This window comes from Dunckerocampus dactyliophorus, chromosome 4 (genome assembly GCF_027744805.1).
Source record: "Dunckerocampus dactyliophorus isolate RoL2022-P2 chromosome 4, RoL_Ddac_1.1, whole genome shotgun sequence".
Classification (NCBI taxonomy): Eukaryota; Metazoa; Chordata; class Actinopteri; order Syngnathiformes; family Syngnathidae; genus Dunckerocampus; species Dunckerocampus dactyliophorus.
Window position 1 is genome coordinate 26,645,416 of NC_072822.1, and position 20,923 is coordinate 26,666,338.

General features: G+C 44.6%; 37 non-coding genes across 37 annotated transcripts; all 37 read left to right on the top strand.

Moving 5' to 3' along the window:
• The first annotated feature begins 439 nt into the window (after positions 1 to 439).
• Positions 440 to 512, top strand: trnak-cuu (transfer RNA lysine (anticodon CUU)). Its single transcript has one exon. It is a non-coding gene; the product is annotated as a tRNA-Lys (tRNA).
• Positions 513 to 803: 291 nt separating this feature from the next.
• trnak-cuu (transfer RNA lysine (anticodon CUU)) lies at positions 804 to 876 on the top strand. The gene has a single exon. It is a non-coding gene; the product is annotated as a tRNA-Lys (tRNA).
• A 605-nt stretch (positions 877 to 1,481) lies between these two features.
• On the top strand, positions 1,482 to 1,554 carry trnak-cuu (transfer RNA lysine (anticodon CUU)). The gene has a single exon. It is a non-coding gene; the product is annotated as a tRNA-Lys (tRNA).
• Positions 1,555 to 1,997: 443 nt separating this feature from the next.
• Positions 1,998 to 2,070, top strand: trnak-cuu (transfer RNA lysine (anticodon CUU)). The gene has a single exon. It is a non-coding gene; the product is annotated as a tRNA-Lys (tRNA).
• A 296-nt stretch (positions 2,071 to 2,366) lies between these two features.
• On the top strand, positions 2,367 to 2,439 carry trnak-cuu (transfer RNA lysine (anticodon CUU)). The gene has a single exon. It is a non-coding gene; the product is annotated as a tRNA-Lys (tRNA).
• Positions 2,440 to 3,044: 605 nt separating this feature from the next.
• Positions 3,045 to 3,117, top strand: trnak-cuu (transfer RNA lysine (anticodon CUU)). The gene has a single exon. It is a non-coding gene; the product is annotated as a tRNA-Lys (tRNA).
• A 301-nt stretch (positions 3,118 to 3,418) lies between these two features.
• Positions 3,419 to 3,491, top strand: trnak-cuu (transfer RNA lysine (anticodon CUU)). Its single transcript has one exon. It is a non-coding gene; the product is annotated as a tRNA-Lys (tRNA).
• Positions 3,492 to 3,787: 296 nt separating this feature from the next.
• On the top strand, positions 3,788 to 3,860 carry trnak-cuu (transfer RNA lysine (anticodon CUU)). Its single transcript has one exon. It is a non-coding gene; the product is annotated as a tRNA-Lys (tRNA).
• Positions 3,861 to 4,329: 469 nt separating this feature from the next.
• On the top strand, positions 4,330 to 4,402 carry trnak-cuu (transfer RNA lysine (anticodon CUU)). The gene has a single exon. It is a non-coding gene; the product is annotated as a tRNA-Lys (tRNA).
• Positions 4,403 to 4,688: 286 nt separating this feature from the next.
• On the top strand, positions 4,689 to 4,761 carry trnak-cuu (transfer RNA lysine (anticodon CUU)). The gene has a single exon. It is a non-coding gene; the product is annotated as a tRNA-Lys (tRNA).
• Positions 4,762 to 5,062: 301 nt separating this feature from the next.
• On the top strand, positions 5,063 to 5,135 carry trnak-cuu (transfer RNA lysine (anticodon CUU)). The gene has a single exon. It is a non-coding gene; the product is annotated as a tRNA-Lys (tRNA).
• Positions 5,136 to 5,432: 297 nt separating this feature from the next.
• Positions 5,433 to 5,505, top strand: trnak-cuu (transfer RNA lysine (anticodon CUU)). The gene has a single exon. It is a non-coding gene; the product is annotated as a tRNA-Lys (tRNA).
• Positions 5,506 to 5,801: 296 nt separating this feature from the next.
• On the top strand, positions 5,802 to 5,874 carry trnak-cuu (transfer RNA lysine (anticodon CUU)). The gene has a single exon. It is a non-coding gene; the product is annotated as a tRNA-Lys (tRNA).
• Positions 5,875 to 6,479: 605 nt separating this feature from the next.
• On the top strand, positions 6,480 to 6,552 carry trnak-cuu (transfer RNA lysine (anticodon CUU)). The gene has a single exon. It is a non-coding gene; the product is annotated as a tRNA-Lys (tRNA).
• A 301-nt stretch (positions 6,553 to 6,853) lies between these two features.
• On the top strand, positions 6,854 to 6,926 carry trnak-cuu (transfer RNA lysine (anticodon CUU)). The gene has a single exon. It is a non-coding gene; the product is annotated as a tRNA-Lys (tRNA).
• Positions 6,927 to 7,222: 296 nt separating this feature from the next.
• trnak-cuu (transfer RNA lysine (anticodon CUU)) lies at positions 7,223 to 7,295 on the top strand. The gene has a single exon. It is a non-coding gene; the product is annotated as a tRNA-Lys (tRNA).
• A 469-nt stretch (positions 7,296 to 7,764) lies between these two features.
• trnak-cuu (transfer RNA lysine (anticodon CUU)) lies at positions 7,765 to 7,837 on the top strand. The gene has a single exon. It is a non-coding gene; the product is annotated as a tRNA-Lys (tRNA).
• A 286-nt stretch (positions 7,838 to 8,123) lies between these two features.
• Positions 8,124 to 8,196, top strand: trnak-cuu (transfer RNA lysine (anticodon CUU)). The gene has a single exon. It is a non-coding gene; the product is annotated as a tRNA-Lys (tRNA).
• Positions 8,197 to 8,497: 301 nt separating this feature from the next.
• trnak-cuu (transfer RNA lysine (anticodon CUU)) lies at positions 8,498 to 8,570 on the top strand. Its single transcript has one exon. It is a non-coding gene; the product is annotated as a tRNA-Lys (tRNA).
• Positions 8,571 to 8,867: 297 nt separating this feature from the next.
• trnak-cuu (transfer RNA lysine (anticodon CUU)) lies at positions 8,868 to 8,940 on the top strand. Its single transcript has one exon. It is a non-coding gene; the product is annotated as a tRNA-Lys (tRNA).
• A 296-nt stretch (positions 8,941 to 9,236) lies between these two features.
• On the top strand, positions 9,237 to 9,309 carry trnak-cuu (transfer RNA lysine (anticodon CUU)). The gene has a single exon. It is a non-coding gene; the product is annotated as a tRNA-Lys (tRNA).
• A 605-nt stretch (positions 9,310 to 9,914) lies between these two features.
• On the top strand, positions 9,915 to 9,987 carry trnak-cuu (transfer RNA lysine (anticodon CUU)). The gene has a single exon. It is a non-coding gene; the product is annotated as a tRNA-Lys (tRNA).
• Positions 9,988 to 10,288: 301 nt separating this feature from the next.
• Positions 10,289 to 10,361, top strand: trnak-cuu (transfer RNA lysine (anticodon CUU)). The gene has a single exon. It is a non-coding gene; the product is annotated as a tRNA-Lys (tRNA).
• Positions 10,362 to 10,657: 296 nt separating this feature from the next.
• Positions 10,658 to 10,730, top strand: trnak-cuu (transfer RNA lysine (anticodon CUU)). The gene has a single exon. It is a non-coding gene; the product is annotated as a tRNA-Lys (tRNA).
• A 469-nt stretch (positions 10,731 to 11,199) lies between these two features.
• On the top strand, positions 11,200 to 11,272 carry trnak-cuu (transfer RNA lysine (anticodon CUU)). The gene has a single exon. It is a non-coding gene; the product is annotated as a tRNA-Lys (tRNA).
• A 286-nt stretch (positions 11,273 to 11,558) lies between these two features.
• trnak-cuu (transfer RNA lysine (anticodon CUU)) lies at positions 11,559 to 11,631 on the top strand. The gene has a single exon. It is a non-coding gene; the product is annotated as a tRNA-Lys (tRNA).
• A 301-nt stretch (positions 11,632 to 11,932) lies between these two features.
• trnak-cuu (transfer RNA lysine (anticodon CUU)) lies at positions 11,933 to 12,005 on the top strand. The gene has a single exon. It is a non-coding gene; the product is annotated as a tRNA-Lys (tRNA).
• Positions 12,006 to 12,302: 297 nt separating this feature from the next.
• On the top strand, positions 12,303 to 12,375 carry trnak-cuu (transfer RNA lysine (anticodon CUU)). Its single transcript has one exon. It is a non-coding gene; the product is annotated as a tRNA-Lys (tRNA).
• A 605-nt stretch (positions 12,376 to 12,980) lies between these two features.
• Positions 12,981 to 13,053, top strand: trnak-cuu (transfer RNA lysine (anticodon CUU)). Its single transcript has one exon. It is a non-coding gene; the product is annotated as a tRNA-Lys (tRNA).
• A 446-nt stretch (positions 13,054 to 13,499) lies between these two features.
• On the top strand, positions 13,500 to 13,572 carry trnak-cuu (transfer RNA lysine (anticodon CUU)). The gene has a single exon. It is a non-coding gene; the product is annotated as a tRNA-Lys (tRNA).
• A 286-nt stretch (positions 13,573 to 13,858) lies between these two features.
• trnak-cuu (transfer RNA lysine (anticodon CUU)) lies at positions 13,859 to 13,931 on the top strand. Its single transcript has one exon. It is a non-coding gene; the product is annotated as a tRNA-Lys (tRNA).
• A 301-nt stretch (positions 13,932 to 14,232) lies between these two features.
• trnak-cuu (transfer RNA lysine (anticodon CUU)) lies at positions 14,233 to 14,305 on the top strand. The gene has a single exon. It is a non-coding gene; the product is annotated as a tRNA-Lys (tRNA).
• Positions 14,306 to 14,602: 297 nt separating this feature from the next.
• Positions 14,603 to 14,675, top strand: trnak-cuu (transfer RNA lysine (anticodon CUU)). The gene has a single exon. It is a non-coding gene; the product is annotated as a tRNA-Lys (tRNA).
• A 605-nt stretch (positions 14,676 to 15,280) lies between these two features.
• trnak-cuu (transfer RNA lysine (anticodon CUU)) lies at positions 15,281 to 15,353 on the top strand. The gene has a single exon. It is a non-coding gene; the product is annotated as a tRNA-Lys (tRNA).
• A 445-nt stretch (positions 15,354 to 15,798) lies between these two features.
• trnak-cuu (transfer RNA lysine (anticodon CUU)) lies at positions 15,799 to 15,871 on the top strand. Its single transcript has one exon. It is a non-coding gene; the product is annotated as a tRNA-Lys (tRNA).
• A 1,293-nt stretch (positions 15,872 to 17,164) lies between these two features.
• trnak-cuu (transfer RNA lysine (anticodon CUU)) lies at positions 17,165 to 17,236 on the top strand. The gene has a single exon. It is a non-coding gene; the product is annotated as a tRNA-Lys (tRNA).
• Positions 17,237 to 17,533: 297 nt separating this feature from the next.
• trnak-cuu (transfer RNA lysine (anticodon CUU)) lies at positions 17,534 to 17,606 on the top strand. Its single transcript has one exon. It is a non-coding gene; the product is annotated as a tRNA-Lys (tRNA).
• The last annotated feature ends 3,317 nt before the right edge of the window (positions 17,607 to 20,923 follow it).

The window sequence follows — 20,923 nt, forward strand, 5'->3', positions numbered from 1 at the left end:
ATGATTGAACCTGAAGCCCCTTCTGTTACAAGAAATTAGGTCGGGAGCACAATCAAATGACTTTCAGGAACAGTCGGTACAGAATGAGACTCTCAATCCCGGGGTCGTGGGTTCCAGCCCCATATTGGGTGCTCCTGCAGTTTTGTGGATCCTTCTGAAAGATGTCATTCTGTTGGCAACTCCTGAAAAAACTTCAACACCAAGCTGAAAAGATTGCCCTGCCAGAAACCAGCCACAGCAATGATACCTCTAAAGTAAACCAAAGTAGACACGACCTAAAATGACGACAAAAAAAAGGACGACAATTCCAAACGGCTGAACCCATGGTTCCTCCTTTTACCTGAGAAATTAGGTCAGCTTCAGATTTTCTCAAATATTTCTCAGAAATGACAAATTCATAAAAAAACAAAAAAATCACAGACGTCAACAAGCAAAAGTGGCCTGGTTCGCTCAGTCGGTAGAGCATGAGACTCTTAATCTCAGGGTCGTGGGTTCGACCCCCACATTGGGCGCTGCTGCTTCTGTTTTGAAGCTACTACCAAAAGATGTCCGACTTCTGCAACAGGCTGAAAACATTGCCTTGCCAGACAGCGTTTCGTTCCAGGGTAGTCATGATTCCTCTGAAGTTAACCAAAGCAGACCCGCCCGACCGAAAATGACAACACTTCCCAAGTTCTCCACCACGATTGAACCTGAATCCACTTCTGTTACAAGAAATTAGGTCGGGAGCACAATCAAATGACTTTCAGGAACTCCTATTAAATAAGTGTACGATCAACTTAATCACTTTTCAGGCAAAAGCAGCCCGGTTAGCTCAGTCGGTAGAGCATGAGACTCTTAATCTCAGGGTCGTGGGTTCAACCCCCACATTGGGCGCTGCTGCTTCTGTTTTGAAGCTACTACCAAAAGATGTCCTTCTTCTGGCAACTTCTGCAACAGGCTGAAAACATTTCCTTGCCAGACAGCGCTTCGTTCCAGGGTAATCATGATTCCTCTGAAGTTAACCAAAGCAGACCCGACAACACTTCCCAAGTTCTCCACCACGATTGAACCTGAAGCCCCTTCTGTTACAAGAAATTAGGTCGGGAGCACAATCAAATGACTTTCAGGAACAGTCGGTACAGAATGAGACTCTCAATCCCGGGGTGGTGGGTTCCAGCCCCATATTGGGTGCTCCTGCAGTTTTGTGGATCCTTCTGAAAGATGTCATTTTTGTGGCAACTCCTGAAAAAACTTCAACACCAAGCTGAAAAGATTGCCCTGCCAGAAACCAGCCACAGCAATGATACCTCTAAAGTAAACCAAAGTAGACCCGACCTAAAATGATTACACCAAAAAGGACGACAATTCCAAACGGCTGAACCCATGGTTCCTCCTTTTACCTGAGAAATTAGGTCAGCTGCAGATTTTCTCAAATATTTCTCAGAAATGACAAATTCATAAAAAAACAAAAAAATCACAGACATCTACAAGTAAAAGTGGCCTGGTTTGCTCAGTAGGTAGAGCATGAGACTCTTAATCTCAGGGTCGTGGGTTCGACCCCCACGTTGGGTGCTGCTGCTTCTGTTTTGAAGCTACTACCAAAAGATGTTCTTGCCTTGCCAGACAGCGTTTCGTTCCAGGGTAGTCATGATTCCGCTGAAGTTTACCAAAACAGACCCGCCCGACCGAAAATGACAACACTTCCCAAGTTCTCCACCACAATTGAACCTGAAGTACCTTCTGTTACAAGAAATTAGGTCGAGAGCACAATCAAATGACTTTCAGGAACAGTCGGTCCAGAATGAGACTCTTAATCCCGGGGAACGTGAGTTCCAGCCCCACATTGGGTGCTTCTGCAGTTTTGTGGATGCTTCTGAAACTTCTCAGCCATGGCTGAACCCATGGTTTATCCTTTTACCTGAAAAATTAAGTCAGCTGCAGATTTTCTCAAATATATGTCAGAAATGACAAATTCATAAAAAAAAAAAAATCACAGACGTCGATAACCAAATGTGGCCCGGTTAGCTCAGTCGGTAGAGCATGAGACTCTTAATCTCAGGGTCGTGGGTTCGACCCCCACATTGGGCGCTGCTGCTTCTGTTTTGAAGCTACTACCAAAAGATGTCCTTCTTCTGGCAACTTCTACAACAGGTTGAAAACATTGCCTTGCCAGACAGCGTTTCCTTCCAGGGTCATCATGATGCCTCTGAAGTAAACCAAAGCAGACCCGATCGAAAATGAAGACACTTCAGAAGTTCTCCACCATGATTGAATCTGAAGCCCCTTCTATTACGAGATATGAGGTCGGGGGCACAATCAAATGACTTTCAGGAACTCCTATTCAATAAAAGTACGATAAATTTAATATTTTTTCTGTGAAAGAGGCCCGGTTAGCTCAGTCGGTAGAGCATGAGACTCTTAATCTCAGGGTCGTGGGTTCGACCCCCACATTGGGCGCTGCTGCTTCTGTTTTGAAGCTACTACCAAAAGATGTCCTTCTTCTGGCAACTTCTGCAACAGGCTGAAAACATTGCCTTGCCAGACAGCGCTTCGTTCCAGGGTAATCATGATTCCTCTGAAGTTAACCAAAGCAGACCCGACAACACTTCCCAAGTTCTCCACCACGATTGAACCTGAAGCCCCTTCTGTTACAAGAAATTAGGTCGGGAGCACAATCAAATGACTTTCAGGAACAGTCGGTACAGAATGAGACTCTCAATCCCGGGGTGGTGGGTTCCAGCCCCATATTGGGTGCTCCTGCAGTTTTGTGGATCCTTCTGAAAGATGTCATTCTTGTGGCAACTCCTGAAAAAACTTCAACACCAAGCTGAAAAGATTGCCCTGCCAGAAACCAGCCACAGCAATGATACCTCTAAAGTAAACCAAAGTAGACCCGACCTAAAATGACTACACCAAAAAGGACGACAATTCCAAACGGCTGAACCCATGGTTCCTCCTTTTACCTGAGAAATTAGGTCAGCTGCAGATTTTCTCAAATATTTCTCAGAAATGACAAATTCATAAAAAAACAAAAAAATCACAGCCATCTACAAGTAAAAGTGGCCTGGTTAGCTCAGTCGGTAGAGCATGAGACTCTTAATCTCAGGGTCGTGGGTTCGACCCCCACATTGGGCGCTGCTGCTTCTGTTTTGAAGCTACTACCAAAAGATGTCCTTCTTCTGGCAACTTCTGCAACAGACTGAAAACATTGCCTTGCCAGACAGCGTTTCATTCCAGGGTAGTCATGATTCCTCTGAAGTTAACCAAAGCAGACCCGCCCGACCGAAAATGACAACACTTCCCAAGTTCTCCACCACGATTGAACCTGAAGTCCCTTCTGTGACATGAAATTAGGTCGGGAGCACAATCAGATGACTTTCAGGAACTCCTATTAAATAAGTGTACGATAAATTTAATCACTTTTCAGGCAAAAGCGGCCCGGTTAGCTCAGTCGGTAGAGCATGGGACTCTTAATCTCAGGGTCGTGGGCTCAAACCCCACATTGGGCGCTGCTGCTTCTGTTTGGAAGCTACTACCAAAAGATGTCCTTCTTCTGGCAACTTCTACAACAGGTTGAAAACATTGCCTTGCCAGACAGCATTTCCTTCCAGGGTCATCATGATGCCTCTGAAGTAAACCAAAGCAGACCCGATCGAAAATTAAGACACTTCAGAAGTTCTCCACCATGATTGAACCTGAAGCCCCTTCTATTACAAGATATTAGGTCGGGGGCACAATCAAATGACTTTCAGGAACTCCTATTCAATAAAAGTACGATAAATTTAATATTTTTTCTGTGACAGAGGCCCAGTTAGCTCAGGCGGTAGAGCATGAGACTCTTAATCTCAGGATCGTGGGTTCGACCCCCACATTGGGCGCTGCTGCTTCTGTTTTGAAGCTACTACCAAAAGATGTCCTACTTCTGCAACAGGCTGAAAACATTGCCTTGCCAGACAGCGTTTCGTTCCAGGGTAGTCATGATTCCGCTGAAGTTTACCAAAACAGACCCGCCCGACCGAAAATGACAACACTTCCCAAGTTCTCCACCATGATTGAACCTGAAGTACCTTCTGTTACAAGAAATTAGGTCGAGAGCACAATCAAATGACTTTCAGGAACAGTCGGTCCAGAATGAGACTCTTAATCCCGGGGACGTGAGTTCCAGCCCCACATTGGGTGCTTCTGCAGTTTTGTGGATGCTTCTGAAACTTCTCAGCCATGGCTGAACCCATGGTTTCTCCTTTTACCTGAGAAATTAGGTCAGCTGCAGATTTTGTCAAATATATGTCAGAAATGACAAATTCATTAAAAAAAAAATATAATCACACACGTCAATGACCAAACGTGGCCCGGTTAGCTCAGTCGGTAGAGCATGAGACTCTTAATCTCAGGGTCGTGGGTTTGACCCCCACATTGGGCGCTGCTGCTTCTGTTTTGAAGCTACAACCAAAACATGTCCTACTTCTGCAACAGGCTGAAAACATTGCCTTGCCAGACAGCGTTTCGTTCCAGGGTAATCATGATGCCTCTGAAGTTAACCAAAGCAAACCCGACCGAAAATGACTACACTTCCGAAGTTCTCCACCACGATTGAACCTGAAGCCCCTTCTGTTACAAGATATTAGGTCGGGGGCACAATCAAATGACTTTCAGGAACTCCTATTAAATAAAAGTACGAAAAATTTAATCATTTTTCCGCAAAAGCGGCCCGGTTAGCTCAGTCGGTAGAGCATGAGACTCTTAATGTCAGGGTCGTGGGTTCGACCCCCACATTGGGCGCTGCTGCTTCTGTTTTCAAGCTACTACCAAAAGATGTCCTTCTTCTGGCAACTTCTGCAACAGGCTGAAAACATTGCCTTGCCAGACAGCGTTTCATTCCAGGGTAGTCATGATTCCTCTGAAGTTAACCAAAGCAGACCCGCCCGACCGAAAATGACAACACTTCCCAAGTTCTCCACCACGATTGAACCTGAAGTCCCTTCTGTTACATGAAATTAGGTCGGGAGCACAATCAGATGACTTTCAGGAACTCCTATTAAATAAGTGTACGATAAATTTAATCACTTTTCAGGCAAAAGCGGCCCGGTTAGCTCAGTCGGTAGAGCATGAGACTCTTAATCTCAGGGTCGTGGGCTCAAACCCCACATTGGGCGCTGCGTCTTCTGTTTTGAAGCTACTACCAAAAGATGTCCTTCTTCTGGCAACTTCTACAACAGGTTGAAAACATTGCTTTGCCAGACAGCGTTTCCTTCCAGGGTAATCATGATGCCTCTGAAGTAAACCAAAGCAGACCCGACCGAAAATGACGACACTTCCGAAGTTCTCCACCACGATTGAACCTGAATACCCTTCTGTTACAAGAAATTAGGTCGGGAGCACAATCAAATGACTTTCAGGAACTCCTATTAAATAAGTGTACGATCAATTTAATCACTTTTCAGACAAAAGCAGCCCGGTTAGCTCAGTCGGTAGAGCATGAGACTCTTAATCTCAGGGTCGTGGGTTCGACCCCCAGATTGGGCGCTGCTGCTTCTGTTTTGAAGCTACTACCAAAAGATGTCCTTCTTCTGGCAACTTCTACAACAGGTTGAAAACATTGCCTTGCCAGACAGCGTTTCCTTCCAGGGTCATCATGATGCCTCTGAAGTAAACCAAAGCAGACCCGATCGAAAATGAAGACACTTCAGAAGTTCTCCACCATGATTGAATCTGAAGCCCCTTCTATTACGAGATATGAGGTCGGGGGCACAATCAAATGACTTTCAGGAACTCCTGTTCAATAAAAGTACGATAAATTTAATATTTTTTCTGTGAAAGAGGCCCGGTTAGCTCAGTCGGTAGAGCATGAGACTCTTAATCTCAGGGTTGTGGGTTCGACCCCCACATTGGGCGCTGCTGCTTCTGTTTTGAAGCTACTACCAAAAGATGTCCTTCTTCTGGCAACTTCTGCAACAGGCTGAAAACATTGCCTTGCCAGACAGCGCTTCGTTCCAGGGTAATCATGATTCCTCTGAAGTTAACCAAAGCAGACCCGACAACACTTCCCAAGTTCTCCACCACGATTGAACCTGAAGCCCCTTCTGTTACAAGAAATTAGGTCGGGAGCACAATCAAATGACTTTCAGGAACAGTCGGTACAGAATGAGACTCTCAATCCCGGGGTGGTGGGTTCCAGCCCCATATTGGGTGCTCCTGCAGTTTTGTGGATCCTTCTGAAAGATGTCATTCTTGTGGCAACTCCTGAAAAAACTTCAACACCAAGCTGAAAAGATTGCCCTGCCAGAAACCAGCCACAGCAATGATACCTCTAAAGTAAACCAAAGTAGACCCGACCTAAAATGACTACACCAAAAAGGACGACAATTCCAAACGGCTGAACCCATGGTTCCTCCTTTTACCTGAGAAATTAGGTCAGCTGCAGATTTTCTCAAATATTTCTCAGAAATGACAAATTCATAAAAAAACAAAAAAATCACAGCCATCTACAAGTAAAAGTGGCCTGGTTAGCTCAGTCGGTAGAGCATGAGACTCTTAATCTCAGGGTCGTGGGTTCGACCCCCACATTGGGCGCTGCTGCTTCTGTTTTGAAGCTACTACCAAAAGATGTCCTTCTTCTGGCAACTTCTGCAACAGACTGAAAACATTGCCTTGCCAGACAGCGTTTCATTCCAGGGTAGTCATGATTCCTCTGAAGTTAACCAAAGCAGACCCGCCCGACCGAAAATGACAACACTTCCCAAGTTCTCCACCACGATTGAACCTGAAGTCCCTTCTGTGACATGAAATTAGGTCGGGAGCACAATCAGATGACTTTCAGGAACTCCTATTAAATAAGTGTACGATAAATTTAATCACTTTTCAGGCAAAAGCGGCCCGGTTAGCTCAGTCGGTAGAGCATGGGACTCTTAATCTCAGGGTCGTGGGCTCAAACCCCACATTGGGCGCTGCTGCTTCTGTTTGGAAGCTACTACCAAAAGATGTCCTTCTTCTGGCAACTTCTACAACAGGTTGAAAACATTGCCTTGCCAGACAGCATTTCCTTCCAGGGTCATCATGATGCCTCTGAAGTAAACCAAAGCAGACCCGATCGAAAATTAAGACACTTCAGAAGTTCTCCACCATGATTGAACCTGAAGCCCCTTCTATTACAAGATATTAGGTCGGGGGCACAATCAAATGACTTTCAGGAACTCCTATTCAATAAAAGTACGATAAATTTAATATTTTTTCTGTGACAGAGGCCCAGTTAGCTCAGGCGGTAGAGCATGAGACTCTTAATCTCAGGATCGTGGGTTCGACCCCCACATTGGGCGCTGCTGCTTCTGTTTTGAAGCTACTACCAAAAGATGTCCTACTTCTGCAACAGGCTGAAAACATTGCCTTGCCAGACAGCGTTTCGTTCCAGGGTAGTCATGATTCCGCTGAAGTTTACCAAAACAGACCCGCCCGACCGAAAATGACAACACTTCCCAAGTTCTCCACCATGATTGAACCTGAAGTACCTTCTGTTACAAGAAATTAGGTCGAGAGCACAATCAAATGACTTTCAGGAACAGTCGGTCCAGAATGAGACTCTTAATCCCGGGGACGTGAGTTCCAGCCCCACATTGGGTGCTTCTGCAGTTTTGTGGATGCTTCTGAAACTTCTCAGCCATGGCTGAACCCATGGTTTCTCCTTTTACCTGAGAAATTAGGTCAGCTGCAGATTTTGTCAAATATATGTCAGAAATGACAAATTCATTAAAAAAAAAATATAATCACACACGTCAATGACCAAACGTGGCCCGGTTAGCTCAGTCGGTAGAGCATGAGACTCTTAATCTCAGGGTCGTGGGTTTGACCCCCACATTGGGCGCTGCTGCTTCTGTTTTGAAGCTACAACCAAAACATGTCCTACTTCTGCAACAGGCTGAAAACATTGCCTTGCCAGACAGCGTTTCGTTCCAGGGTAATCATGATGCCTCTGAAGTTAACCAAAGCAAACCCGACCGAAAATGACTACACTTCCGAAGTTCTCCACCACGATTGAACCTGAAGCCCCTTCTGTTACAAGATATTAGGTCGGGGGCACAATCAAATGACTTTCAGGAACTCCTATTAAATAAAAGTACGAAAAATTTAATCATTTTTCCGCAAAAGCGGCCCGGTTAGCTCAGTCGGTAGAGCATGAGACTCTTAATGTCAGGGTCGTGGGTTCGACCCCCACATTGGGCGCTGCTGCTTCTGTTTTCAAGCTACTACCAAAAGATGTCCTTCTTCTGGCAACTTCTGCAACAGGCTGAAAACATTGCCTTGCCAGACAGCGTTTCATTCCAGGGTAGTCATGATTCCTCTGAAGTTAACCAAAGCAGACCCGCCCGACCGAAAATGACAACACTTCCCAAGTTCTCCACCACGATTGAACCTGAAGTCCCTTCTGTTACATGAAATTAGGTCGGGAGCACAATCAGATGACTTTCAGGAACTCCTATTAAATAAGTGTACGATAAATTGAATCACTTTTCAGGCAAAAGCGGCCCGGTTAGCTCAGTCGGTAGAGCATGAGACTCTTAATCTCAGGGTCGTGGGCTCAAACCCCACATTGGGCGCTGCGTCTTCTGTTTTGAAGCTACTACCAAAAGATGTCCTTCTTCTGGCAACTTCTACAACAGGTTGAAAACATTGCTTTGCCAGACAGCGTTTCCTTCCAGGGTAATCATGATGCCTCTGAAGTAAACCAAAGCAGACCCGACCGAAAATGACGACACTTCCGAAGTTCTCCACCACGATTGAACCTGAATACCCTTCTGTTACAAGAAATTAGGTCGGGAGCACAATCAAATGACTTTCAGGAACTCCTATTAAATAAGTGTACGATCAATTTAATCACTTTTCAGACAAAAGCAGCCCGGTTAGCTCAGTCGGTAGAGCATGAGACTCTTAATCTCAGGGTCGTGGGTTCGACCCCCAGATTGGGCGCTGCTGCTTCTGTTTTGAAGCTACTACCAAAAGATGTCCTTCTTCTGGCAACTTCTACAACAGGTTGAAAACATTGCCTTGCCAGACAGCGTTTCCTTCCAGGGTCATCATGATGCCTCTGAAGTAAACCAAAGCAGACCCGATCGAAAATGAAGACACTTCAGAAGTTCTCCACCATGATTGAATCTGAAGCCCCTTCTATTACGAGATATGAGGTCGGGGGCACAATCAAATGACTTTCAGGAACTCCTGTTCAATAAAAGTACGATAAATTTAATATTTTTTCTGTGAAAGAGGCCCGGTTAGCTCAGTCGGTAGAGCATGAGACTCTTAATCTCAGGGTTGTGGGTTCGACCCCCACATTGGGTGCTGCTGCTTCTGTTTTGAAGCTACTACCAAAAGATGTCCTTCTTCTGGCAACTTCTGCAACAGGCTGAAAACATTGCCTTGCCAGACAGCGCTTCGTTCCAGGGTAATCATGATTCCTCTGAAGTTAACCAAAGCAGACCCGACAACACTTCCCAAGTTCTCCACCACGATTGAACCTGAAGCCCCTTCTGTTACAAGAAATTAGGTCGGGAGCACAATCAAATGACTTTCAGGAACAGTCGGTACAGAATGAGACTCTCAATCCCGGGGTGGTGGGTTCCAGCCCCATATTGGGTGCTCCTGCAGTTTTGTGGATCCTTCTGAAAGATGTCATTCTTGTGGCAACTCCTGAAAAAACTTCAACACCAAGCTGAAAAGATTGCCCTGCCAGAAACCAGCCACAGCAATGATACCTCTAAAGTAAACCAAAGTAGACCCGACCTAAAATGACTACACCAAAAAGGACGACAATTCCAAACGGCTGAACCCATGGTTCCTCCTTTTACCTGAGAAATTAGGTCAGCTGCAGATTTTCTCAAATATTTCTCAGAAATGACAAATTCATAAAAAAACAAAAAAATCACAGCCATCTACAAGTAAAAGTGGCCTGGTTAGCTCAGTCGGTAGAGCATGAGACTCTTAATCTCAGGGTCGTGGGTTCGACCCCCACATTGGGCGCTGCTGCTTCTGTTTTGAAGCTACTACCAAAAGATGTCCTTCTTCTGGCAACTTCTGCAACAGACTGAAAACATTGCCTTGCCAGACAGCGTTTCATTCCAGGGTAGTCATGATTCCTCTGAAGTTAACCAAAGCAGACCCGCCCGACCGAAAATGACAACACTTCCCAAGTTCTCCACCACGATTGAACCTGAAGTCCCTTCTGTGACATGAAATTAGGTCGGGAGCACAATCAGATGACTTTCAGGAACTCCTATTAAATAAGTGTACGATAAATTTAATCACTTTTCAGGCAAAAGCGGCCCGGTTAGCTCAGTCGGTAGAGCATGGGACTCTTAATCTCAGGGTCGTGGGCTCAAACCCCACATTGGGCGCTGCTGCTTCTGTTTGGAAGCTACTACCAAAAGATGTCCTTCTTCTGGCAACTTCTACAACAGGTTGAAAACATTGCCTTGCCAGACAGCATTTCCTTCCAGGGTCATCATGATGCCTCTGAAGTAAACCAAAGCAGACCCGATCGAAAATTAAGACACTTCAGAAGTTCTCCACCATGATTGAACCTGAAGCCCCTTCTATTACAAGATATTAGGTCGGGGGCACAATCAAATGACTTTCAGGAACTCCTATTCAATAAAAGTACGATAAATTTAATATTTTTTCTGTGACAGAGGCCCAGTTAGCTCAGTCGGTAGAGCATGAGACTCTTAATCTCAGGATCGTGGGTTCGACCCCCACATTGGGCGCTGCTGCTTCTGTTTTGAAGCTACTACCAAAAGATGTCCTACTTCTGCAACAGGCTGAAAACATTGCCTTGCCAGACAGCGTTTCGTTCCAGGGTAGTCATGATTCCGCTGAAGTTTACCAAAACAGACCCGCCCGACCGAAAATGACAACACTTCCCAAGTTCTCCACCATGATTGAACCTGAAGTACCTTCTGTTACAAGAAATTAGGTCGAGAGCACAATCAAATGACTTTCAGGAACAGTCGGTCCAGAATGAGACTCTTAATCCCGGGGACGTGAGTTCCAGCCCCACATTGGGTGCTTCTGCAGTTTTGTGGATGCTTCTGAAACTTCTCAGCCATGGCTGAACCCATGGTTTCTCCTTTTACCTGAGAAATTAGGTCAGCTGCAGATTTTGTCAAATATATGTCAGAAATGACAAATTCATTAAAAAAAAAATATAATCACACACGTCAATGACCAAACGTGGCCCGGTTAGCTCAGTCGGTAGAGCATGAGACTCTTAATCTCAGGGTCGTGGGTTCGACCCCCACATTGGGCGCTGCTGCTTCTGTTTTGAAGCTACAACCAAAACATGTCCTACTTCTGCAACAGGCTGAAAACATTGCCTTGCCAGACAGCGTTTCGTTCCAGGGTAATCATGATGCCTCTGAAGTTAACCAAAGCAAACCCGACCGAAAATGACTACACTTCCGAAGTTCTCCACCACGATTGAACCTGAAGCCCCTTCTGTTACAAGATATTAGGTCGGGGGCACAATCAAATGACTTTCAGGAACTCCTATTAAATAAAAGTACGAAAAATTTAATCATTTTTCCGCAAAAGCGGCCCGGTTAGCTCAGTCGGTAGAGCATGAGACTCTTAATGTCAGGGTCGTGGGTTCGACCCCCACATTGGGCGCTGCTGCTTCTGTTTTCAAGCTACTACCAAAAGATGTCCTTCTTCTGGCAACTTCTGCAACAGGCTGAAAACATTGCCTTGCCAGACAGCGTTTCATTCCAGGGTAGTCATGATTCCTCTGAAGTTAACCAAAGCAGACCCGCCCGACCGAAAATGACAACACTTCCCAAGTTCTCCACCACGATTGAACCTGAAGTCCCTTCTGTTACATGAAATTAGGTCGGGAGCACAATCAGATGACTTTCAGGAACTCCTATTAAATAAGTGTACGATAAATTGAATCACTTTTCAGGCAAAAGCGGCCCGGTTAGCTCAGTCGGTAGAGCATGAGACTCTTAATCTCAGGGTCGTGGGCTCAAACCCCACATTGGGCGCTGCGTCTTCTGTTTTGAAGCTACTACCAAAAGATGTCCTTCTTCTGGCAACTTCTACAACAGGTTGAAAACATTGCTTTGCCAGACAGCGTTTCCTTCCAGGGTAATCATGATGCCTCTGAAGTAAACCAAAGCAGACCCGACCGAAAATGACGACACTTCCGAAGTTCTCCACCACGATTGAACCTGAATACCCTTCTGTTACAAGAAATTAGGTCGGGAGCACAATCAAATGACTTTCAGGAACTCCTATTAAATAAGTGTACGATCAATTTAATCACTTTTCAGACAAAAGCAGCCCGGTTAGCTCAGTCGGTAGAGCATGAGACTCTTAATCTCAGGGTTGTGGGTTCGACCCCCACATTGGGCGCTGCTGCTTCTGTTTTGAAGCTACTACCAAAAGATGTCCTTCTTCTGGCAACTTCTGCAACAGGCTGAAAACATTGCCTTGCCAGACAGCGCTTCGTTCCAGGGTAATCATGATTCCTCTGAAGTTAACCAAAGCAGACCCGACAACACTTCCCAAGTTCTCCACCACGATTGAACCTGAAGCCCCTTCTGTTACAAGAAATTAGGTCGGGAGCACAATCAAATGACTTTCAGGAACAGTCGGTACAGAATGAGACTCTCAATCCCGGGGTGGTGGGTTCCAGCCCCATATTGGGTGCTCCTGCAGTTTTGTGGATCCTTCTGAAAGATGTCATTCTTGTGGCAACTCCTGAAAAAACTTCAACACCAAGCTGAAAAGATTGCCCTGCCAGAAACCAGCCACAGCAATGATACCTCTAAAGTAAACCAAAGTAGACCCGACCTAAAATGATTACACCAAAAAGGACGACAATTCCAAACGGCTGAACCCATGGTTCTTCCTTTTACCTGAGAAATTAGGTCAGCTGCAGATTTTCTCAAATATTTCTCAGAAATGACAAATTCATAAAAAAACAAAAAAATCACAGACATCTACAAGTAAAAGTGGCCTGGTTTGCTCAGTCGGTAGAGCATGAGACTCTTAATCTCAGGGTCGTGGGTTCGACCCCCACGTTGGGTGCTGCTGCTTCTGTTTTGAAGCTACTACCAAAAGATGTTCTTGCCTTGCCAGACAGCGTTTCGTTCCAGGGTAGTCATGATTCCGCTGAAGTTTACCAAAACAGACCCGCCCGACTGAAAATGACAACACTTCCCAAGTTCTCCACCACGATTGAACCTGAAGTACCTTCTGTTACAAGAAATTAGGTCGAGAGCACAATCAAATGACTTTCAGGAACAGTCGGTCCAGAATGAGACTCTTAATCCCGGGGAACGTGAGTTCCAGCCCCACATTGGATGCTTCTGCAGTTTTGTGGATGCTTCTGAAACTTCTCAGCCATGGCTGAACCCATGGTTTCTCCTTTTACCTGAGAAATTAGGTCAGCTGCAGATTTTGTCAAATATATGTCAGAAATGACAAATTCATTAAAAAAAAAATATAATCACACACGTCAATGACCAAACGTGGCCCGGTTAGCTCAGTCGGTAGAGCATGAGACTCTTAATCTCAGGGTCGTGGGTTCGACCCCCACATTGGGCGCTGCTGCTTCTGTTTTGAAGCTACAACCAAAACATGTCCTACTTCTGCAACAGGCTGAAAACATTGCCTTGCCAGACAGCGTTTCGTTCCAGGGTAATCATGATGCCTCTGAAGTTAACCAAAGCAAACCCGACCGAAAATGACTACACTTCCGAAGTTCTCCACCACGATTGAACCTGAAGCCCCTTCTGTTACAAGATATTAGGTCGGGGGCACAATCAAATGACTTTCAGGAACTCCTATTAAATAAAAGTACGAAAAATTTAATCATTTTTCCGCAAAAGCGGCCCGGTTAGCTCAGTCGGTAGAGCATGAGACTCTTAATGTCAGGGTCGTGGGTTCGACCCCCACATTGGGCGCTGCTGCTTCTGTTTTCAAGCTACTACCAAAAGATGTCCTTCTTCTGGCAACTTCTGCAACAGGCTGAAAACATTGCCTTGCCAGACAGCGTTTCATTCCAGGGTAGTCATGGTTCCTCTGAAGTTAACCAAAGCAGACCCGCCCGACCGAAAATGACAACACTTCCCAAGTTCTCCACCACGATTGAACCTGAAGTCCCTTCTGTTACATGAAATTAGGTCGGGAGCACAATCAGATGACTTTCAGGAACTCCTATTAAATAAGTGTACGATAAATTTAATCACTTTTCAGGCAAAAGCGACCCGGTTAGCTCAGTCGGTAGAGCATGAGACTCTTAATCTCAGGGTCGTGGGCTCAAACCCCACATTGGGCGCTGCGTCTTCTGTTTTGAAGCTACTACCAAAAGATGTCCTTCTTCTGGCAACTTCTACAACAGGTTGAAAACATTGCTTTGCCAGACAGCGTTTCCTTCCAGGGTAATCATGATGCCTCTGAAGTAAACCAAAGCAGACCCGACCGAAAATGACGACACTTCCGAAGTTCTCCACCACGATTGAACCTGAATACCCTTCTGTTACAAGAAATTAGGTCGGGAGCACAATCAAATGACTTTCAGGAACTCCTATTAAATAAGTGTACGATCAATTTAATCACTTTTCAGACAAAAGCAGCCCGGTTAGCTCAGTCGGTAGAGCATGAGACTCTTAATCTCAGGGTTGTGGGTTCGACCCCCACATTGGGCGCTGCTGCTTCTGTTTTGAAGCTACTACCAAAAGATGTCCTTCTTCTGGCAACTTCTGCAACAGGCTGAAAACATTGCCTTGCCAGACAGCGCTTCGTTCCAGGGTAATCATGATTCCTCTGAAGTTAACCAAAGCAGACCCGACAACACTTCCCAAGTTCTCCACCACGATTGAACCTGAAGCCCCTTCTGTTACAAGAAATTAGGTCGGGAGCACAATCAAATGACTTTCAGGAACAGTCGGTACAGAATGAGACTCTCAATCCCGGGGTGGTGGGTTCCAGCCCCATATTGGGTGCTCCTGCAGTTTTGTGGATCCTTCTGAAAGATGTCATTCTTGTGGCAACTCCTGAAAAAACTTCAACACCAAGCTGAAAAGATTGCCCTGCCAGAAACCAGCCACAGCAATGATACCTCTAAAGTAAACCAAAGTAGACCCGACCTAAAATGATTACACCAAAAAGGACGACAATTCCAAACGGCTGAACCCATGGTTCCTCCTTTTACCTGAGAAATTAGGTCAGCTGCAGATTTTCTCAAATATTTCTCAGAAATGACAAATTCATAAAAAAACAAAAAAATCACAGACATCTACAAGTAAAAGTGGCCTGGTTTGCTCAGTAGGTAGAGCATGAGACTCTTAATCTCAGGGTCGTGGGTTCGACCCCCACGTTGGGTGCTGCTGCTTCTGTTTTGAAGCTACTACCAAAAGATGTTCTTGCCTTGCCAGACAGCGTTTCGTTCCAGGGTAGTCATGATTCCGCTGAAGTTTACCAAAACAGACCCGCCCGACTGAAAATGACAACACTTCCCAAGTTCTCCACCACGATTGAACCTGAAGTACCTTCTGTTACAAGAAATTAGGTCGAGAGCACAATCAAATGACTTTCAGGAACAGTCGGTCCAGAATGAGACTCTTAATCCCGGGGAACGTGAGTTCCAGCCCCACATTGGATGCTTCTGCAGTTTTGTGGATGCTTCTGAAACTTCTCAGCCATGGCTGAACCCATGGTTTCTCCTTTTACCTGAAAAATTAAGTCAGCTGCAGATTTTCTCAAATATATGTCAGAAATGACAAATTCATAAAAAAAAAAAAAAATCACAGACGTCGATAACCAAATGTGGCCTGGTTAGCTCAGTCGGTAGAGCATGAGACTCTTAATCTCAGGGTCGTGGGTTCGACCCCCACATTGGGCGCTGCTGCTTCTGTTTTGAAGCGACTACCAAAAGATGTCCTTCTTCTGACAACCTCTGCAACAGGCTGAAAACATTGCCTTGCCAGACAGCGTTTCGTTCCAGGTTAATCATGATGCCTCTGAAGTAAACCAAAGCACACCCGACCGAAAATGACTACACTTCCAAAGTTCTCCACCACGATTGAACCTGAAGCCCCTTCTGTTACAAGAAATTAGGTCAGGGGCACAATCAAATGACTTTCAGGAACTCCTATTAAATAACAGTAGGATAAATTTAATCACTTTTCAGGCAAAAGAGACCCGGTTAGCTCAGTCTGTAGAGCTTGAGACTCTCAATCCCGGGGTCGTCCTTCTTCTGGCAACTTCTCAACAGGCTGAAAACAATGTCTTGCCAGACAGCGTTTCGTTCCAGGTTAATCATGATGCCTCTGAAGTAAACCAAAGCACACCCGACCGAAAATGACTACACTTCCGAAGTTCTCCACCATGATTGAACCTGAAGCCCCTTCTGTTACAAGAAATTAGGTCGGGAGCACAATCAAATGACTTTCAGGAACAGTCGGTACAGAATGAGACTCTCAATCCCGGGGTCGTGGGTTCCAGCCCCATATTGGGTGCTCCTGCAGTTTTGTGGATCCTTCTGAAAGATGTCATTCTTGTGGCAATTCCTGAAAAAACTTCAACACCAGGCTGAAAAGATCGCCCTGCCAGAAACCAGCCACAGCAATGATACCTCTGAAGTACACCAAAGCAGACCCGACCTAAAATGACTACAACAAAAAGGACAACAATTCCAAACGGCTGAACCCATGGTTCCTCCTTTTACCTGAGAAATTAGGTCAGCTGCAGATTTTCTGAAATATTTCAGAAAACAACATACAAATTCATGAAAGAAAAAAATCACAGACGTCTACAACCAAGAGTGGCCTGGTTAGCTCATTCGGTAGAGCATGAGACTCTAAATCTCACGGTCGTGGGTTTGAACCCCACATTGGGCGCTGCTGCTTCTGTTTTGAAGCTACTACCGAAAGAAGTCCTTCTTCTGGCAACTTCTACAACAGGCTGAAAACATTGTCTTGCCACACAGCGTTTCGTTCCAGGGGAATCATGATGCCTCTGAAGTAAACCAAAGCAGATCCGACGAAAATAACTACACTTCCGAAGTTCTCCACCATGATTGAAACCGAACCCCCTTCTGTTACAAGATATTAGGTCGGGGGCACAATCAAATGACTTTCAGGAACTCCTATTAAATAAGAGTACTATTAATTTAATCACTTTTCAGGCAAAAGCCGCCCCGTTAGCTCAGTCGTAGAGCATGAGGCTCTTAATCTCAGGGTCGTGGGTTCAAACCCCACATTGGGTGCGTTTCTATTGTTTTGAAGCTACTTCCAAAAGACGTCCTTCTTCTGGCAACTTCTACAACAGGCTGAAAACATTGCCTTGCCAGACAGCATTTCGTTCCAGGGTAGTTTTGATTCCTCTGAAGTAAACCAAAGCAGACCCAACCGAAAATTACTACACTTCCGAAGTTCTCCACGATGGTTGAACCTGTAGCTCCTTCTGTTACAAGAAATTAGGTCGCGGGCACAATCAAATGACTTTCAGGAACTCCTATTAAATAAGACTACGATAAATTTAATCATTTTTTCGGGCAAAAGCCGCCCGGTTAGCTCAGTCGGTAGAGCATGAGACTCTTAATCTCAGTGTCGTGGGTTTAAACCCCACATTGGGCGCTTCTGCTGTTTTGAAGCTACTTCCAAAAGACGTCCTTCTTCTGGCAACTTCTACAACAGGCTGAAAACATTGCCTTGCCAGACAGCGTTTCGTTCCAGGGTAATCAAGATGCCTCTGAAGTAAACCAAAGCAGACCCAACCGAAAATTACTACACGTTTTGTGTACACAGTTTTGTGGATGCTTCTGAAAGATGTAATTCGTGTGGCAACTCCTGAAAAAACTTCAACACCAGGCTGAAAAGATCGCCCTGCCAGAAACCAGCCACAGCAATGATACCTCTGAAGTACACCAAAGCAGACCCGACCTAAAATGACTACAATTCCAAACTTCTCAGCCATGGCTGATCCCATGGTTCCTCCTTTTCGCTGAGAAATTAGGTCAGCTGCTCCTATTAAATAAGACTACGATAAATTCGAGCCACACATTGGGCGCTTCTGCAGTTTTCTGCATACTTTTACAGCAGTCGTCTCAGACTCATGGCCCCCTTCTTAATATGAAAGATTAATGTTAGTGTGGCCCACAAGTTTGATATGAATGACACTTGTTGTGTGTGGAGCTGAACGAACCAATCAAGGTGAGGTATATGGCTCTCGAGTGCGAGACCTCGGCTGAACGAACCAATCACAGTGAGGCATATGGCTCTCAAGGGCGGGACCTTGGCTAAACGAACCAATCACGGTGACGTATATGTCTCTCGAGGGCGGGACCTCGGCCGAGAAGTACGTCCAACGCCTCACCGCCTTCGCTCGCTCGCTCATTCATTCATTCCTCCACTCAGCTGGGCGGAGGAGAAGCCGTGAAGCCGCTGCCTCCACTCGGTGCCGTCGCTTTTCCGCCGATCTTTGCTCAGAAATGAAGGAGGCACTCTGATCTGTGATCCAGCCTATGTCTGTCTGTAGCGATCTCGCTCAGAGAGCTGCTGTGTGTTTGTTCTTCTCCGAAACTCCGACCTATGTAACAGTGCACTTTTAATTTCTCCTTTTATGTATAATTACACAAAGATTGGTTTCATTTCGACACACCTTTACAGTACAGTACATTACTTCATGGATGTCTATGGAGCTTCCTGCCCCCCCCCCCTCCTATCCACCTCCTGCTATCCCCCTCTAGTGTTTCTGATTTTCTACATTCATATTTCATATTCATATTCCTTCTTCCCTGTTACTGTAACCCTGGGGAAGAAGATATGGTTTCTCCATATTCCACTTTTCATAAAGAACTGTTATAACGGACGTGAATCTGAATAAAAATAATTAGTTTTCTCTAGTCAGCAACTAGGTTTCTTCAGTTGTCTTTTTCTGCCGTATGATTATTATTATTTTTTTATTTATTAAATAAATGAAATAAAATAATAATAATCATTAATAATCATTTATTTTATTTATTGAATAAATGAAATAAAATAATAATCATCATCATACGGGAGATATAGACGACTAAAAAAATAATAAGAAGAAAAGAAATTCTTCTTATTCTTAATTAAGTTTTTTTTCATCTTATTTTGTGTTAAAAAAATTAAGATATTTGAGAACATTGGAATGTTTTTATCAGAGCTTTTCTTGTGGAAATCCTGATGCGGCCCAGCCTCACCCAGACTCTGCCTCCAGCGGCCCCCAGGTAAATTGAATTTGAGACCCCTGTTCTCCAGGATGTCATTCTTGTTGCAACTCCTTAAAAACGGTATACAACGGGCTGAAAACATTGCCTTGCCACACACGAACGACAGGATTTCAGACATTTTGTTCCAGGATAGTCATGATGCCTCAGCAGTACAGCATAGCAGACCCGACCTAAAATCACTACAATTCCAAAGATTTCAATCCTGACTGAACCTGTAGGTGTTTTTGTTTACTGAGAAATTAGATCAGTTGCAGAATTTCTGTCTATGTCTTTCATGAACACCAACTGATTAAAACAACCAAAAAATACTGACTTTCACTAGATTCAAGAGGTCCTGTTAGTTGTAGACCATGGCACTTTTAATCGCAGGGTTGTGGGTTTGAGACCCACATTGGGATTGTCTGCACTTTGTGGACTGAACCTGTTGCTCCTTCTTGATTGCAGAATTTCTCAAAAGTCTTTCATGAATGCCTGGTTAGTAAAAATCCCCAAAAATTAATCACTGTCCCGGGCCAAAGTGGCCCGGTTAACTCAGTTGGTATTGGGGGTGACTCTTAATGTCAGGGTTGTGGGATCAACCCCAACTATGTCGTTTTTAGAAAACTGTGTCATTTTAGGTAAATTTAGTCTGCTTTTAGATCACAACACAGCACTGATTCCATGCTGCTTTAAGTTCACAATGACATCCTTTTGGCCCTTGACTCCAAAGGCCTGTGTTGCTGGTGGGGCTTCAACTCACTGCTGCATTTGACACTGTGGACCACTCCATGCTCATTGAACGTTTCGCTCAGATTGTTGGCCTTTGTGGGTTTGTTCATCAGTGATTTAAGACGTATTCAAAAGACAGGAATTTTGCAGCCACGATTATGACTTTGTGTCTTCCGTTGTGCCACTGTCCTCCAGTGTGCAACGAGGATCTACCAGTACTCTTGGACCGGTGCTGTTTTCCTTATATTTGTTGCCCCTCAGTTCGGTTATTGACAAGCACGACCTTTTTTTTCATTTTATTTAATTTATTTATTTAAAAAGGGAGAGTGCACAATTCATGAACACTTATGTGTAAATATGTCAGAATTAGCCCAAAGGCTGATCTGTAGTCCCTGGCAGGTCAAAGAAAGAGACAACAAAAAAACATCAAACTGTCACACATGACAAATGTGTGACAATGACAGTACACGGACAATAAAATAAAAAAATAAAACCAATAACGACACACAAAAAGAAAATACATTTTAATGCCGACGACCTCCAACTCTGTTTACCATTTTTTCCAAACAACCCCAACTAGATTCCATCTCTCATTGCATACTAGACATCAAGAAATTGCTGTCATATATATATATATATTTTTTACATTTTAATTAGTGCAAAACGGTATGAATTATGTTTGGATTTAATTGGCTGACTGGTGCAGTCCCTGATATGGGCTCTCTTGGCCCCTGTTGTAAACCTGTGGTAAATAATCTGGGTGTTAAATTTTACTACAACCTGAATTTTGACAAACAGATTAGCTGTCGTTGTAGATGTTGAAATAGAATGTTGTAGATGTTGTAGAATCTTGAAATGACGAAGCATGCTTAATTAGTTTTCACATTGATTATTGTAATGCCCTGGATGTCAGTATCAACCAGTCTTCAATTAACCGTCTGCAACTTGTACAAAATGCTGCATCACAACTCTTGACCAACACTCGAA